The sequence below is a fragment of the Triticum aestivum genome, chromosome 1B (assembly GCF_018294505.1).
Source record: "Triticum aestivum cultivar Chinese Spring chromosome 1B, IWGSC CS RefSeq v2.1, whole genome shotgun sequence".
NCBI lineage: Eukaryota > Viridiplantae > Streptophyta > Magnoliopsida > Poales > Poaceae > Triticum > Triticum aestivum.
The window spans coordinates 284,867,415-284,881,496 of NC_057795.1; positions in this window are offsets into that span (position 1 = coordinate 284,867,415).

The following is a 14,082-nucleotide window of genomic DNA, read 5'->3' on the forward strand; positions in this document are numbered from 1 at the left end:
TCTCTGTGGTCACCTAGTAAGGGAGCCGAAGGCCACCTCTTACAATATGTGTGCTTGACGCAGATGGTGCCGCTGCTATGGAGAGCCTTCGAGCAGAACTTGCTCAAGCCAAGGAGCAAGCCAGAAGGAGTGATGCGGCTGCCTCGAGGGCGGCCGAGGAGTTAGAAGCCGAAAGAGCTGCACACTGCCGAAGCAGGGAACAGATGGCCGAAATGACCGTTAACTTAAAGGATGCTACCGACCGCAATGAGGCTCTTGAAAAGGAGCGCCTATCGGAGCGAGAAGACCTGGGGAAGGCCACCGCCGAAGCCAAGGATGCCCGTTCTGCAATGCGGGCTGTAAAGGAGGAGCTGCGCCAGGCCGGAGACATTGTGGCTAGCAAGCCTTTTCTGCTGCGCCGAAGGTTTACGGATCCAAAGTATGCCCAGCTTGGCCAGCTGTGGGGTCTGGAGGATCCTTATATGGACTTAGCGGCGAGTGCGGCGGATGTCGTTGTGCACTTCCGAAGTCAGAAGGATCACGAGACGGAAGAGCTGTTTTGGTCTCAATTCCATAGTCTGGATCGTTCACTTTCGCTGACCGATCGGTTGGCCGAATGGGCTGAGCTTAATAGGTTGTCCGGACTTGCCATGACAGATATCGTGACTCATGTCTGGCCGGATAGGCCCAAGCCGAAGAGCTATTTTGGCTTATTGCAGCAATTTCTTGGGGCGGTGCCGCATATCAAGGTGATGAAGCGGTCGGCCTGCATAGAAGGTGCGCGGATGGCCCTCGCCCGTGTGAAGACACATTGGACAGAGATGGATGCCACCGCTGTTGCGACCCAGGGTTCGGACGAGAGCCGGTTACCCGCCGAGCACTATTTTGGGGAAGTTCTGCGTGGTGCTCGTGTAATAGAGTCGCAGTGCTCAAAAAATATCACGTTTGAATGAACGGTTTATGTTGTAAAACAATGCTTATGATGTAGGCGCTTTTTATACTTGTGCATTCAAGTATTCAAATATCTCCTGTGTGGCCATTTATGTATACGTGTGTATAACCTAAAAGATGGCAGTCGTCGGCTTCAGCCCCCACACACAAGGTGCGGGGGTGTTCGCAAAAATAGCGCATTTTCACACTTAATTCGACGTCTCGGTCCTGTGAAGGAGGTGGTAGCGTAGCAAACGAGGCAACTGGACTATAATGCTTTATCACTTTCACTTAGCCATGGGAGTTCGAGGGTGGGGCTATGATATAGCCCCTGGGGGCACCGTGCTCTCCGAATTCGGGGCGCGTATGTGCCTGACCGGGAAACGGTCCTTCGTCAAAGCAGAGGAATTCTAAACATTCTGGTGGTCGATCGAGTGGTTGACCAGTCTCTCGTTTTATCATGACAGTCAGTTTTCGGCTTTCTCTACTGAGGTGCTCGCCCAGCCGAACTGGGGCACAATCGCAGTAGTTCTCCTGGTGCCGCGTTAGCCGATGATACGGAACGTAAGGCAGCAAAACACAGGAGCCGGGCAAACCCAACATTTGACCAAAGACATGATTCGGAGCTGATGCATATAAGGCCTAACTCGAGACGCTGAACACTCCCTAAGGTGTTCGGTCTTTATAATAATGGGCAGAACAATGCCCGAAGCCCCTAGTGTCCAGGTACGGGCAAGGTCCTCTGACGCGGCCGATGCCAAAACGTCAGTCTCCTCTCTGGCTATTCATGAGAAACCAGGGGATTATAGCAACAAGAGACAGTAAAAAAGGTTTACGCAGGGTCTTAATCTGAAAAGAATCCTTGCAACGGGTCCCTACTGCACGTCTGCGCCTGTGTCTCCGTTGTGCCGTATCCTGGACGGGTGTGCATGTTGTTCGTCTGTAAAAAGAGAGGAACTTAGTTTGAAAGAAAGTCGTGTGAAAAGTGCATAAAAAATTGAAATATTAATGAATGAATAAGGCTGAGCCTATATTAGCTCATTATTGCTTATACACACAACCCCTTGTGAAGGGGTGTGCGGCTAGGGAGCCCCTAGCCTATTTATGCCGGACTCGTCTAGCCGTGTCCGGGGTCTTTGAACGACCTTTTAATGAAATGATGCCGCATGGACCGGGCATTTTAAGTGTAAGAGACGCGTAATGTGGTATTGCGTTGAAGCGGAAAAAAGCTTCACGTCCCAATAGTGCTTGATAGCTACTTTTGAATGGGGCGACATGGAAGGTTAGCCTTTCGCGTCGAAAGTTGTCGGGTGACCCGAACACAACTTCTAGTAGTAAGGAGCCCGTGCACTTGGCGTAAGGGCCTGGCGTCACTCCTTTGAAGGAAGTGCGGCTATATCGAATTTTAGTAAGGTCTATCCCCAACTTGCGGATTGTGTCCGGGTATAGCAGATTTAAATCGCTGCCGCCGTCCATCAGGACTTGTGTAAATTGTAGTCCGTCGATTGTAGGGTCCAATATCAGAGCAGTCCATCCTGCGTTGCGAATACTTCTGGAATAATCCAGGTGGTCGAAAGTGATTGGTTTTGACATCCAATCTCGAGGTTCCGCTCGGGTGGACCGTGCGACACCTACCTTAGCGGGTGCCGCATTGTTTTTCCGTGCTATCACATGAAGTGAGTTTACTGTTTTGACTTCTTGTGGGAAAGTCTTTTGTTTTCCGGTTCTCTGCTGGTGGGGTTCGTCATCGTCCTCGCTTGGCGCATCGAGCCCCTTGTGTTTGGCGTTGAGTCGGCCGGACTGTTTGAAAACCCAAAAATCTCTGTGGGTGTGGTTTGTAGGCCTTCCGGAGGTACTGTGGATTTGACATATCCGATCCAAAATTTTGTTTAAGTTGGATAGCTCATCACTATTGTCCTTAAGAGACAGTGTATTGTTGTTTGGCCGCGAGCTTTTGAATCCGGTGTTGACCACCGTGTTCTTTGGGCTTTTTTCTTTATTCCGGCGATGATCCTTTCTGCGCCGTGATTTTCCGTTTCCATCTCTGATCTCGGATGTACTCGGGTCGCTGGTGCTGCATCTTGCTAGCCAGCTGTCTTCCCTCGCGCAAAAGCGGGTCATAAGGCTTGTTAGCGCGGCCATTGTTCTCGGTTTCTCTTGGCCGAGGTGTCTGGCGAGCCATTCGTCTCGGACATTGTGTTTAAAAGCTGCTAAGGCTTCAGCGTCCGGACAGTCGACTATTTGGTTCTTTTTGGTAAGGAACCTGTTCCAGAATTTGCGCGCTAACTCTCCGGGCTGTTGAGTTATATGACTTAGATCGTCTGCATCCGGAGGGCGGACATAAGTCCCTTGAAAATTTTCTCTAAACGCATCCTCGAGCTCTTCCCAACTTCCAACAGTGTTTTCTGGGAGGCTTTTGAGCCAATGTCAAGCTGGCTCTTTGAGCCTGAGGGGTAGGTATTTTATGGCGTGGAGATCATCTCCTCTAGCCATGTGTATGTGTAGTATGTAATCCTCTATCCAGACTCCAGGGTCTGTTGTTCCGTCGTATGCCTCTATGTTTATGGGTTTGAACCCTACTGGAAATTCATGATCCAGCACCTCATCCGTGAAACATAGTGGGTGTGCAGCGCCCTTGTATTTGGGTGTGTCGTTGTCTTCGAACACTTGGCGTGTTGTGTTGCTTCCTGGGGCCCTCTTTTTTGGCCCGTAAATGGACCTGACCGGGCCATTTGTTTTCCGAGGATCATGAGTCGGTTTGTGTGCGGCGCCACTTGTCGCTTTTGGACTATCATCTGGTCGTCTATCCATCCAGGCGGCCTCTTTGTTTTTTGACTGTGGGGGCTCTATGGCTTCCTCGTCAAATTCTGGCAGCAGCTTGCGCTTCGGGTAGCTCTTTGATTGATGGCTATTACCATATTTGTCTGCGGTCTTGAGCACTTTGCTCCACCTCATTCTGAGTATGTCTTCCGCTGTTTTGAGCTTCCTCTTTTCTTTCTTCAGGCTTCTTGCAGTGGCGAGAAGTCTTTTGTGATTGTCCTTATGCTCCGGTGGTGTGTTCGGCGTGAGATCGTCTGGACTGTTGTTTTCGCCAGGCAAAGATTGATTATCCGATTCATCCTGTTTGGATGATTGCTTGGTTGCATGTTCGTCGCCCACTGATCTGCCCTGCTCTATTGTTGGGTCATTAGGAGTGCTGTTTTTGCCGAGGCGGGACTTAGGGCGGCATCTGCGTCGCCGTTTTGGTTGTTTTTCGGCGGAATTATCCTTTGCCGCGCCCCGTTGTTCGTCGTTATCGCTTCCTTTTGGGGTGTCCACCATATATACGTCATGGGTTGGGGTGGCGTTCCAGTGCTCGGTGAGCGCTGGTTCCTGATCGTCTCCGGCATCGTCGTCCATACCGTCCATGTCTTCGGAGTCGTAGTCTAGCATGTCGGTTAGATTGTCGACAGTGGCTACAAAGTGGGTGGTGGGTGAGTTTTGAATTTCTTCGTCGTCCACATCCCAACCATCCTGGCCGTAGTCCGGCCAGGGCTCTCCGAATAATGAGAGATGCTTTAGCGAGTTTGGAATGTCGCTAAAGGGTGAGTGTTGAAAGGTGTCCGCGGCCGTGAACTCCATGATCGGCGCCCAATCGGATTCGATTGGCCGGGGCGCGGGAGGTTCGGAGTCCGGCAAGGAGTCCGGCGCCTCGGAGTCATGAGCTTTATAAGGGACAAGGTCAGTATTCGGCTCCATCGCCGTAGCAGTTGCAGCCCCCGAGGCGGTGTCCAGCCACCCGTCCTCGATCTGCACGATCGGCACCGGACTATGGGTCGGAGCGGATCCGTGTGCAGCCTCCAAAGCACTGTCCGGCGGCAGAGTTAGATCGTGCCCATCGTGACAGTGCGGCGTGCTCGGCTGTGGCTCAGATCCATCGAAGATCAAGTCTCCGCGGATGTCTACCGTGAAGTTTAGGCTTCCAAACCTGACCTGATGGCCAGGGGCGTAGCTTTCGATCTGCTCCAGATGGCCAAGTGAATTGGCGCGCAGTGCGAAGCCGCCGAATACGAAGATCTGTCCGGGGAGAAAAGTCTCACCATGGACTGAGTTGTTGTTGATCGAAGAAGCCATCAAGCCTATCGGCGACGACACAGAGGAACTCTCAATGAAAGCACCAATGTCGGTGTCAAAACTGGCGGATCTCGGGTAGGGGGTCCCGAACTGTGCGTCTAGGCGAATGGTAACAGGAGACAAGGGACACGATGTTTTTACCCAGGTTCGGGCCCTCTCGATGGAGGTAAAACCCTACTCCTGCTTGATTGATATTGATGATATGGGTAGTACAAGAGTGGATCTACCACGAGATCAAGGAGGCTAAACCCTAGAAGCTAGCCTATGGTATGATTGTTGTAATGGTTGTTGTCCTACGGACTAAAACCCTCCGGTTTATATAGACACCGGAGAGGGCTAGGGTTACATAGAGTCAGTTACAATGGTAGGAGATCTACATATCCGCATCGCCAAGCTTTCCTTCCAAGCCAAGGAAAGTCCCATCCGGACACGGGACGAAGTCTTCAATCTTGTATCTTCATAGTCTTGGAGTCCGGCCGACGATGATAGTCCGGCTGTCCGGACACCCCCTAGTCCAGGACTCCCTCAGTGCTCCTAAGGAGAAGAAGGAAAAAGTGAAGGGCATTGATGTCAAAAAGGGCAAAACCATTTCCTCCAACAAAGCCGGCGACTTTAACCCGTCATATGTGTTGTGCCATGCTAGTGATGGACATGTTTATGCTAAATTTGTTGGTTCTCCTTATGAGTACATTGAATGGTCTATTTGGGTTCCTAAGACCCTTGTTACTAACATCAAAGGACCCATTACTAAATGGGTACCTAAAACCAAGCATTGATCTCTTGTAGGTGTTTGCTTCCGGTGGGGGTGAGGGAGTCCTGGACTAGGGGGTGTCCGGATAGCCGGACTATCATCATCGGCCGGACTCCAAGACTATGAAGATACAAGATTGAAGACTTCATCCTGTGTCCGGATGGGACTTTCCTTAGCGTGGAAGGCAAGCTTGGCCATACAGATATGTAGATCTCCTACCATTGTAACCGACTCTGTGTAACCCTAGCCCTCTCCGGTGTCTATATAAATCGGAGGGTTTTAGTCCGTAGGACGAACAACCATTACAACAATCATACCATAGGCTAGCCTCTAGGGTTTAGCCTCCTTGATCTCGTGGTAGATCCACTCTTGTACTACCCATATCATCAATATCAATCAAGCAGGAGTAGGGTTTTACCTCCATCGAGAGGGCCCGAACCTGGGTAAAAACATCGTGTCCCTTGTCTCCTGTTACCATCCGCCTAGACGCACAGGTCGGGACCCCCTACCCGAGATCCGCCGGTTTTGACACCGACATTGGTGCTTTCATTGAGACTTCCTCTGTGTCGTCACTGATAGGCTTGATGGCTTCTTCAATCAACAACAACGCAGTCCAGGGTGAGAATTTTCTCCCCGGACAGATCTTCGTGTTCGGCGGCTTTGCACTGCGGGCCAATTCACTTGGCCATCTGGAGCAGATCGAAAGCTACGCCCCTGGCCATCAGGTCAGATTTGGAAGCCTAAACTTCACAGCTGACATTCGCGGAGATTTGATCTTCGATGGATTCAAGCCACAGCCGAGCGTGCCGCACTGTCACGATGGGCATGATTTAGCTCTGCTGCCGGACAGTGCCTTGGAGGCCGCACACGAGTCCGCTCTGACCCGTAGTTCGAAGCAGACCGCGCAGATCGAGGACAGGTGGCGGGACACCGCCTCGGGAGCTGCAAATCCTACGGCGATGGAGCCGAATACTGACCTTGTCCCTTATAAAGCTCGTGACTCCAAGATGCCGGACTCCGAACCTCCTGCGCCCCTGCCAATCGAATCCGATTGGGCGCCGATCATGGAGTTCACCGTCGCGAACATCTTTCAGCACTCACCCTTTGGCGACATCCTAAATTCGCTAAAGCATCTCTCGCTATCAGGAGAGCCCTGGCCGGACTGCGGTCAGGATGGTTGGGATGCGGACGACGAAGAAATTCAAAGCCCACCCACCACCCACTTTGTAGCCACTGTTGACGATCTAACCGACATGCTAGACTACGACCCCGAAGACATCGACGGTATGGACGACGATGCCGGAGACGATCAAGAACCAGCGCCTACAGGGCACTGGAAGACCACCTCGTCATACGACATATACATGGTGGACACCCCAAAGGATGGGGACGGCGAAGAAGCAGCGGAGGCAGATTCCTCTAAGAAACAGCCCAAGCGCCGACATCAGCGGCGCCGCTCTAAATCCCGCCACAGCAAGAATGGAGATTCCGGCACCGGAGATAATAACACCCCAGAGAGTGCCGAAGACAACCCCCTCCAGCAAGATTCAGCACAGGAGGACGGGGAAGCCAGCCCTCGAGAGAGAGCGGCAGACGAGGAGGATGAAAATTACATGCCTCCCTCCAGAGACGAGGCAAGCCTCAACGACGACGAATTCGTCGTGCCCGAGGATCCCGTCGAACAAGAGCATTTTAAACGCAGGCTTATCGCCCTGGCAAATAGCCTAAAGAAAAAGCGGCAACAACTTCAAGCTGATCAAGACCTGCTGGCCGACAGATGGACCGAGGTCCTCGCGGCCGAAGAGTATGAACTCGAACGCCCCTCCAAAAGCTACCCAAAACGCAAGTTGCTCCCCTGACTAGAGGAGGAAGCATACAAACCTTCATCACCAGCGCACAATACGGCAGACCGACCACCCCGTGGCTGCGACAGAGAGGCATCTAGGCCCTCCATCAGGACCGTACCCCGGCATCGCTCGAAAAGTACGAAGCCACGAGGGAATGCACCGGACTTGCGAGACATATTGGAGGACAAGGCAAAACAATCAAGATCTATCTACGGATCACGTGGGCACCCCACGACCCACGACGACTACCGTCGCGCCGGATACAGCAACTCCGGCCGGGCCGAACACAGCAGACAACGCTCTCTTGAGCTACGTCGTGATATTGCTCAATATAGAGGCGCCACACACCCACTATGCTTCACAGACGAAGTAATGGATCATCAAATCCCTGAAGGGTTTAAACCCGTGAACATTGAATCCTACGATGGCACAACAGACCCCGCGGTTTGGATCGAAGATTATCTCCTTCATATCCATATGGCCCGCGGCGACGATCTCCATGCCATCAAGTATCTCCCACTCAAGCTTAAAGGACCAGCTCGGCATTGGCTTAACAGCTTGCCCGCAGAGTCAATTGGGTGTTGGGAGGACCTGGAAGCCGCATTCCTCGACAACTTCCAGGGCACATATGTGCGACCACCAGACGCCGATGACCTAAGCCACATAATTCAGCAGCCAGACGAATCGGCCAGACAGTTCTGGACACGGTTCTTAACAAAGAAAAATCAAATCGTCGACTGTCCGGATGCAGAGGCCCTCGCAGCCTTCAAACATAACATCCGCGACGAGTGGCTGGCCCGGCACCTAGGACAGGAAAAGCCGAAATCCATGGCAGTCCTCACATCACTCATGACCCGCTTCTGTGCAGGAGAGGACAGCTGGCTAGCTCGCAGTAATAACCTCAGCAAAAATTCTGGCAGTCCGGACAACAAGGACCACAATGGCAGGTCGCGTCGCAACAAAAACAAACGCCGCATTAACGGCGATAACACTAAAGATACGGCAGTCAACGCCGGATTCAGAGGCTCTAAACCCGGTCGGCGGAAAAAGCCATTCAAAAGAACTACTCCGGGTCCGTCCAATTTGGACCGAACACTCGACCGCTCTTGCCAGATACATGGCACCCCCGAAAAGCTAGCCAACCACACCAACAGGGATTGTTGGGTATTCAAACAGGCATGCAAGTTAATTGCCGAAAACAATGACAAGGGGCTGCACAGCAATGACGAGGAAGAGACTCGGCCGTCGAACAGTAGAGGACAGAAGGGTTTCCCCCCACAAGTGCGGACGGTAAACATGATATACGCAACCCATATACCCAAGAGGGAGCGGAAGCATGCACTTAGGGACGTATATGCGATGGAGCCAGTCGCCCCGAAGTTCAATCCATGGTCCTCTTGCCCGATCACTTTCGATCGAAGGGACCACCATGGCGGATTCGCCGCATTCGTTTTAGACCCAATCGTCGATGGATTTCACCTCACTAGAGTCCTGATGGACGGCGGCAGCAGCCTGAACCTGCTTTATCAGGATACAGTGCGCAAGATGGGCATAGACCCCTCAAGGACTAAACCTACAAAGACGACCTTCAAAGGCGTCATACCAAGTGTTGAGCCCAATTGTACAGGCTCAGTCACACTGGAAGTGGTCTTTGGATCCCCGGATAATTTCCGAAGCGAGGAGTTAATCTTCGACATAGTCCCGTTCCGCAGTGGCTATCACGCTCTGCTCGGACGAACCGCGTTTGCAAAATTCAACGCGGTGCCGCATTACACATACCTCAAGCTCAAGATGCCAGGCCCTCGTGGAGTCATCACGGTCAACGGAAACACTGAACGCTCCCTCCGAACGGAGGAACACACAGCGGCTCTCGCAGCAGAAGTACAGAGCAGCCTCTTAAGGCAATTCTCGAGTCCGGCCGTTAAACGACCGGACACGGCCAAACTCGCCCGGAGTAACATACATCAAAACCACCTGGCACGTTTCGAGCACGCGTAGCAATGCGGCCCCAACCCCAGCCCTCGCAAGATTGCAAGACTAGCCCTTCGCGTACATCATTACGCTCTGGAGATACCATGGGCATAAGGGGAGGGGCACGACCACGACAGGCCCAGAGTGTGGCTTAACCACACCAGGGGCTCCCAAGTGTGTCACTCTTTTTTCTTCTTTCTTATTTTCTTCACAGGACTCCGTTCACCAGAGGCCCTGTACAGCAGTAGATCTGCCGAACTCACGATGCAACAGCCAGGGAAGGACAAAGGCTACGACGAACACTCAGGTGGTCTCCATTATGAGCATTAAATCTATTTACTACACCATTCCACAGCCTACCCCTGGAGGGAGACACTTTTAATAGTCCAACCCTTGCTTACCGCACTATTTGTATCGTTCTGCACTCATGGCAGAATTCCTTGAATAAACAATGCATCACTTTTTGTTTATAATTGCATTTCTTTTTTACATATATGTTCATTTATGACATCTTGCACCCGTACATTTTGGTACGGCCGAATACACCAGGGGCTTATGTTCCCCGCATTATGGTGTGATAAGTCCAAACACTTTCACAAGTGCGGCACCCCGAACTTATAGCACTATATGCATCGGCTCCGAATCATGTCTTGGGTCAATAGTTGGGTTTGCCCGGCTCCCATGTTTTGGTACCTTATGTTCCGTTCTATCGGCTAAGGTAGCACTGGGAGAACCACTGCGATTGCGCCCCGGTTGAGCTGGGCGAGCGCCTCAGTGGAGAAAGCTAAAACTGACTGTCATGATAAGGCGAGAGCTGGTCGCTGTTCGAGAGGTCTTTTCGAGTCCCTAAAGACTTATGCCGCTTAGAGCGAGGAACCGGCTGTGTCCGGCCCAGGCGTGGATAGCGCCCCGAACTCGGTCTTCCGAATACTAGGGGCTTCGCCGAAATTTAAAATTATAGAATTCTATGGCTAAGTGAGAGTGTTCAAGCATTATAAGTCCCGTTGCCTTGTTCGTTGTGTTGAGCGCCTCCCTAGATGGACCCAAAAATGGGAACAAGAGTGCTCAAGTTTATCCCGAACACCCCAGCACTCGTGGCATGGGGGCTGAAGCCGACGACTTGCCATCTCTCAGATTTAATAAACGGCCGCACAGAAGGTAATATTTTAAATCAATAAGCGTTGCTTAGCGCATATGAACAAAGTTTTCAGCGCACAGGATAACACATTGCGAGTTTACTCAATAATTACATCTTTGGGGCACTCATCCGCAATCTTGCGGGCACCCTTCAGGACACTCTTATAGTACATTTCGGGCGTACGATACTCCTTGCCCGCCGGCGGCGCGTCCGTGATAAGCCTCTCAGCATCCAGCCTGCCCCAGTGCACCTTTGCGCGGGCAAGGGCCCGACGGGCACCTTCAATGCAGGCGGAGCGCTTGATGACTTCCACCCAGGGGCACGCATCCACCAGCCGCCGCACGAGACCGAAGTAGCTCCCAGGCATGGCCTCTTCAGGCCACAGCCGGACTATGAGGCCCTTCATGGCCTGCTCGGCTACCTTGTGGAGCTCGACCAGCTGCTTCAGCTGGTCGCTAAGGGGCACCGGATGTCCGGCCTCAGCATACTGAGACCAGAAGACCTTCTCCGTTGAGCTCCCCTCCTCGGCCCGGTAGAATGCGGCGGCATCGGACACGCTGCGAGGCAGATCTGCAAACGCCCCTGGAGAGCTCCGAATTTGGGTAAGTAACAGGTAATTTACATTCACATGCTTGCTTTGCATGAAAAATGCCTTACCCGCCGCTATTTTCTTCACCGCCTCAATCTCCTGGAGGGCCTTAGCGGCTTTGGCACTTCAAGAGCCGAGGCAAGCTCGGACTCTCGAGTCTTCAAGTCGCGCTCCAAACTCTCATGCTTTTCCATGAGAGCCTGGAGCTCTTGCCGCACCTCCGCCACCCGCGCCTCCTGCTTCTCTCGCTCCGCTCGTTCCGCGGCCGCATTGCGTTCGGCCATGGACACGGCCTCCTTCAGGGTCGCCACCTCGTTCGTGGCCCCTGCAGTACCCACGTTATCCTCGTTATTTCTATTGCAACCAAAATCCTTTTCTGTAAGGTACAAATTTAATGCGGTGTTACTCACCTTCTTTGTCCTCGAGCTGCTTCTTGGCAAGGCCGAGCTCGTGCTCGGACCGCTCGAGGTCCTGCTTCAAAGCACCGACCTCCGCAGTCAGTGCGGCAGAGGTCAGCAGCGCAGCCTGCAAACCCATATTGACATAATTTTTAGTACTCCTGCGTATATCTTTTTAGATCCTCAGTCCGGCTTTTCTTTCCGAACACCGAACCGAGCATCAGGGGCTACTGTCTATGCGGTATTACATTACATATTTTAAAACTTCTTACCTCAAAGCCTGTTAGAAGGCTGCTGCAGGCTTCGGTCAGCCCGCTCTTGGCGAGCTGAACCTTCTGAATCACCGCACTCATGATAGTGCGGTGTTCTTCCTCGATGGAAGCGCCGTTGAGCGCCTCCAACAAGTTGTCCGGCGCCTCCGGTTGGACGGAGGCTGCCGGTGTCACGGTCTTGCCCTTCTTACGAAGGGGCCGCCTGCCGGACTCCGGAACCACTGCGGGTTCCGGCACGGAGTCCGGCGCAAAGTCCGGGAGGCTGCCCTGCGGCACCTCCGGAGCCTCCTCCTGATGGGTCCCTTCCTGGGATCCCACCTCGGCGTCGTCAGCATCACGAGGGGTGGAGGCGGTCGGAATGGAATCCACGTCCGACAGAGCCAAGGACCCGCTCGATGAAGCGGGAAGATCATCCTCGGCCGGACTGCAGGTAGTGTGCGGCATTAGAAGGACAACATGTGGCACGAAAGAGATAAATCATTCAGGAATCCGGATACTTACGATCTTGCCGGAGGCTTGGCCCTTGAGGGCCACCCTTCGTCGCCAATGTTGGCGTTGGCGGAGCTGTCCGGAGGAAGGGTCCTTCCCCTCTTGGACCCTTCGGCCTCCCCTGTTGGGGAAGCCTTCCTCTTCCTCTCTCCCCCTCCTTGGGAGAGTCCTCTTTCTCCTCCTCGTCTTCGGGGGAGGAGTCCGCCTCGGAGCCATCGGACGATGAGTCCGATACCACCTGACGCCGGGAACTCCTTCGAGTTCCCGTGGCCTTCTTCTTGGCCTTCTTCTCCGGCACCACATAAAGTGTCGGGACTAGCAGCCCCGTTAAACGGGCGTCCGCTGGGTCCTCGGGAAGGGGAGCCGGACAGTCTACCTGTCCGGACGTCCTCTGCCAGTCCTGTTAAAGGCATTGGGAGTTTTAAATCCCACATAGAGTCAAACTATGAAAGAAAATAAGTGTCCCATAGAGGATAACAAAGCTTACCTCGCCGGCCGGGCGCTTGGTGCTGAATCCGCGGTCTTCCGCCGCGGATGCGAGGGCTTCTCCGCCCTTGAACATCACCCTCCAGGCAGCTTTGTACGTCGTGTCGAAGAGCCCGCTCAGGGTCCAGTGCTATGCCGGATCGAACTCCCACAAATTGAAGGCCCGCTGTTGGCAGGGGAGAATCCGGCGGACGAGCATGACCTGGATCACATTGACAAGCCTAAGCTTCTTGTTCACCAAGGTCTGGAGACAGGACTGGAGTCCTGTCAGCTCCTCTGAACTGCCCCATAGCAAGCCCTTCTCTTTCCAGGAGGTGAGCTGCATGGGGATACCAGATCTGAACTCGGGGGCCGCTGCCCATTTAGGGTCACGCGGCTCGGTGATGTAGAACCACCCCGATTGCCACCCCTTGACGGACTCCACGAAGGCCCCCTCGAGCCAGGTGACGTTGGGCATTTTGCCCACCATGGCGCCTCCGCACTCCGCTTGGACGCCCTTCACTACCTTCGGCTTGACATTGAAGGTCTTGAGCCACAAGCCGAAGTGGGGCCGGATGCAGAGGAAGGCCTCGCACACGACGATAAACGCCGAGATGTTGAGGATGAAGTTTGGCGCCAGATCGTGGAAGTCCAGGCCGTAGTAGTACATGAGCCCCCGGACGAAGGGATGGAGTGGGAAGCCCAGTCCGCGGAGGAAGTGGGGAAGGAATACGACCCTCTCATGGGGCCTGGGGGTGGGGATGAGCTGCCCCTCGTCGGGCAGCCGGTGCGCGATGTCGCTGGAAAGGTATCCGGCGCCGCGCAGCTTTTCGATGTGCCCCTCCGTAACGGAGGAGGCCAACCACTTGCCTCCCGCTCCGGACATGGCTGGAGAAGGTCGAGACGAGATGTGCGGACTTGGGCGCTGGAGCTCGAGTGCGCGGAGATGGATAAGCAAAGGAGGAAGAAGGCGTAGGTAAAAAGGTGGATCCTTATCCCCTTATATATGGGCGGACGAAGACTATGCGTCCCCACCGGCCTGGTAAAACTCGCTTATCTCCCAAGCGCCACCATCAATGGCGCGGTTGGGTTACCCACGTCCGTATTGATGGGAATCCCGGAATAAGGGGAACACGATCT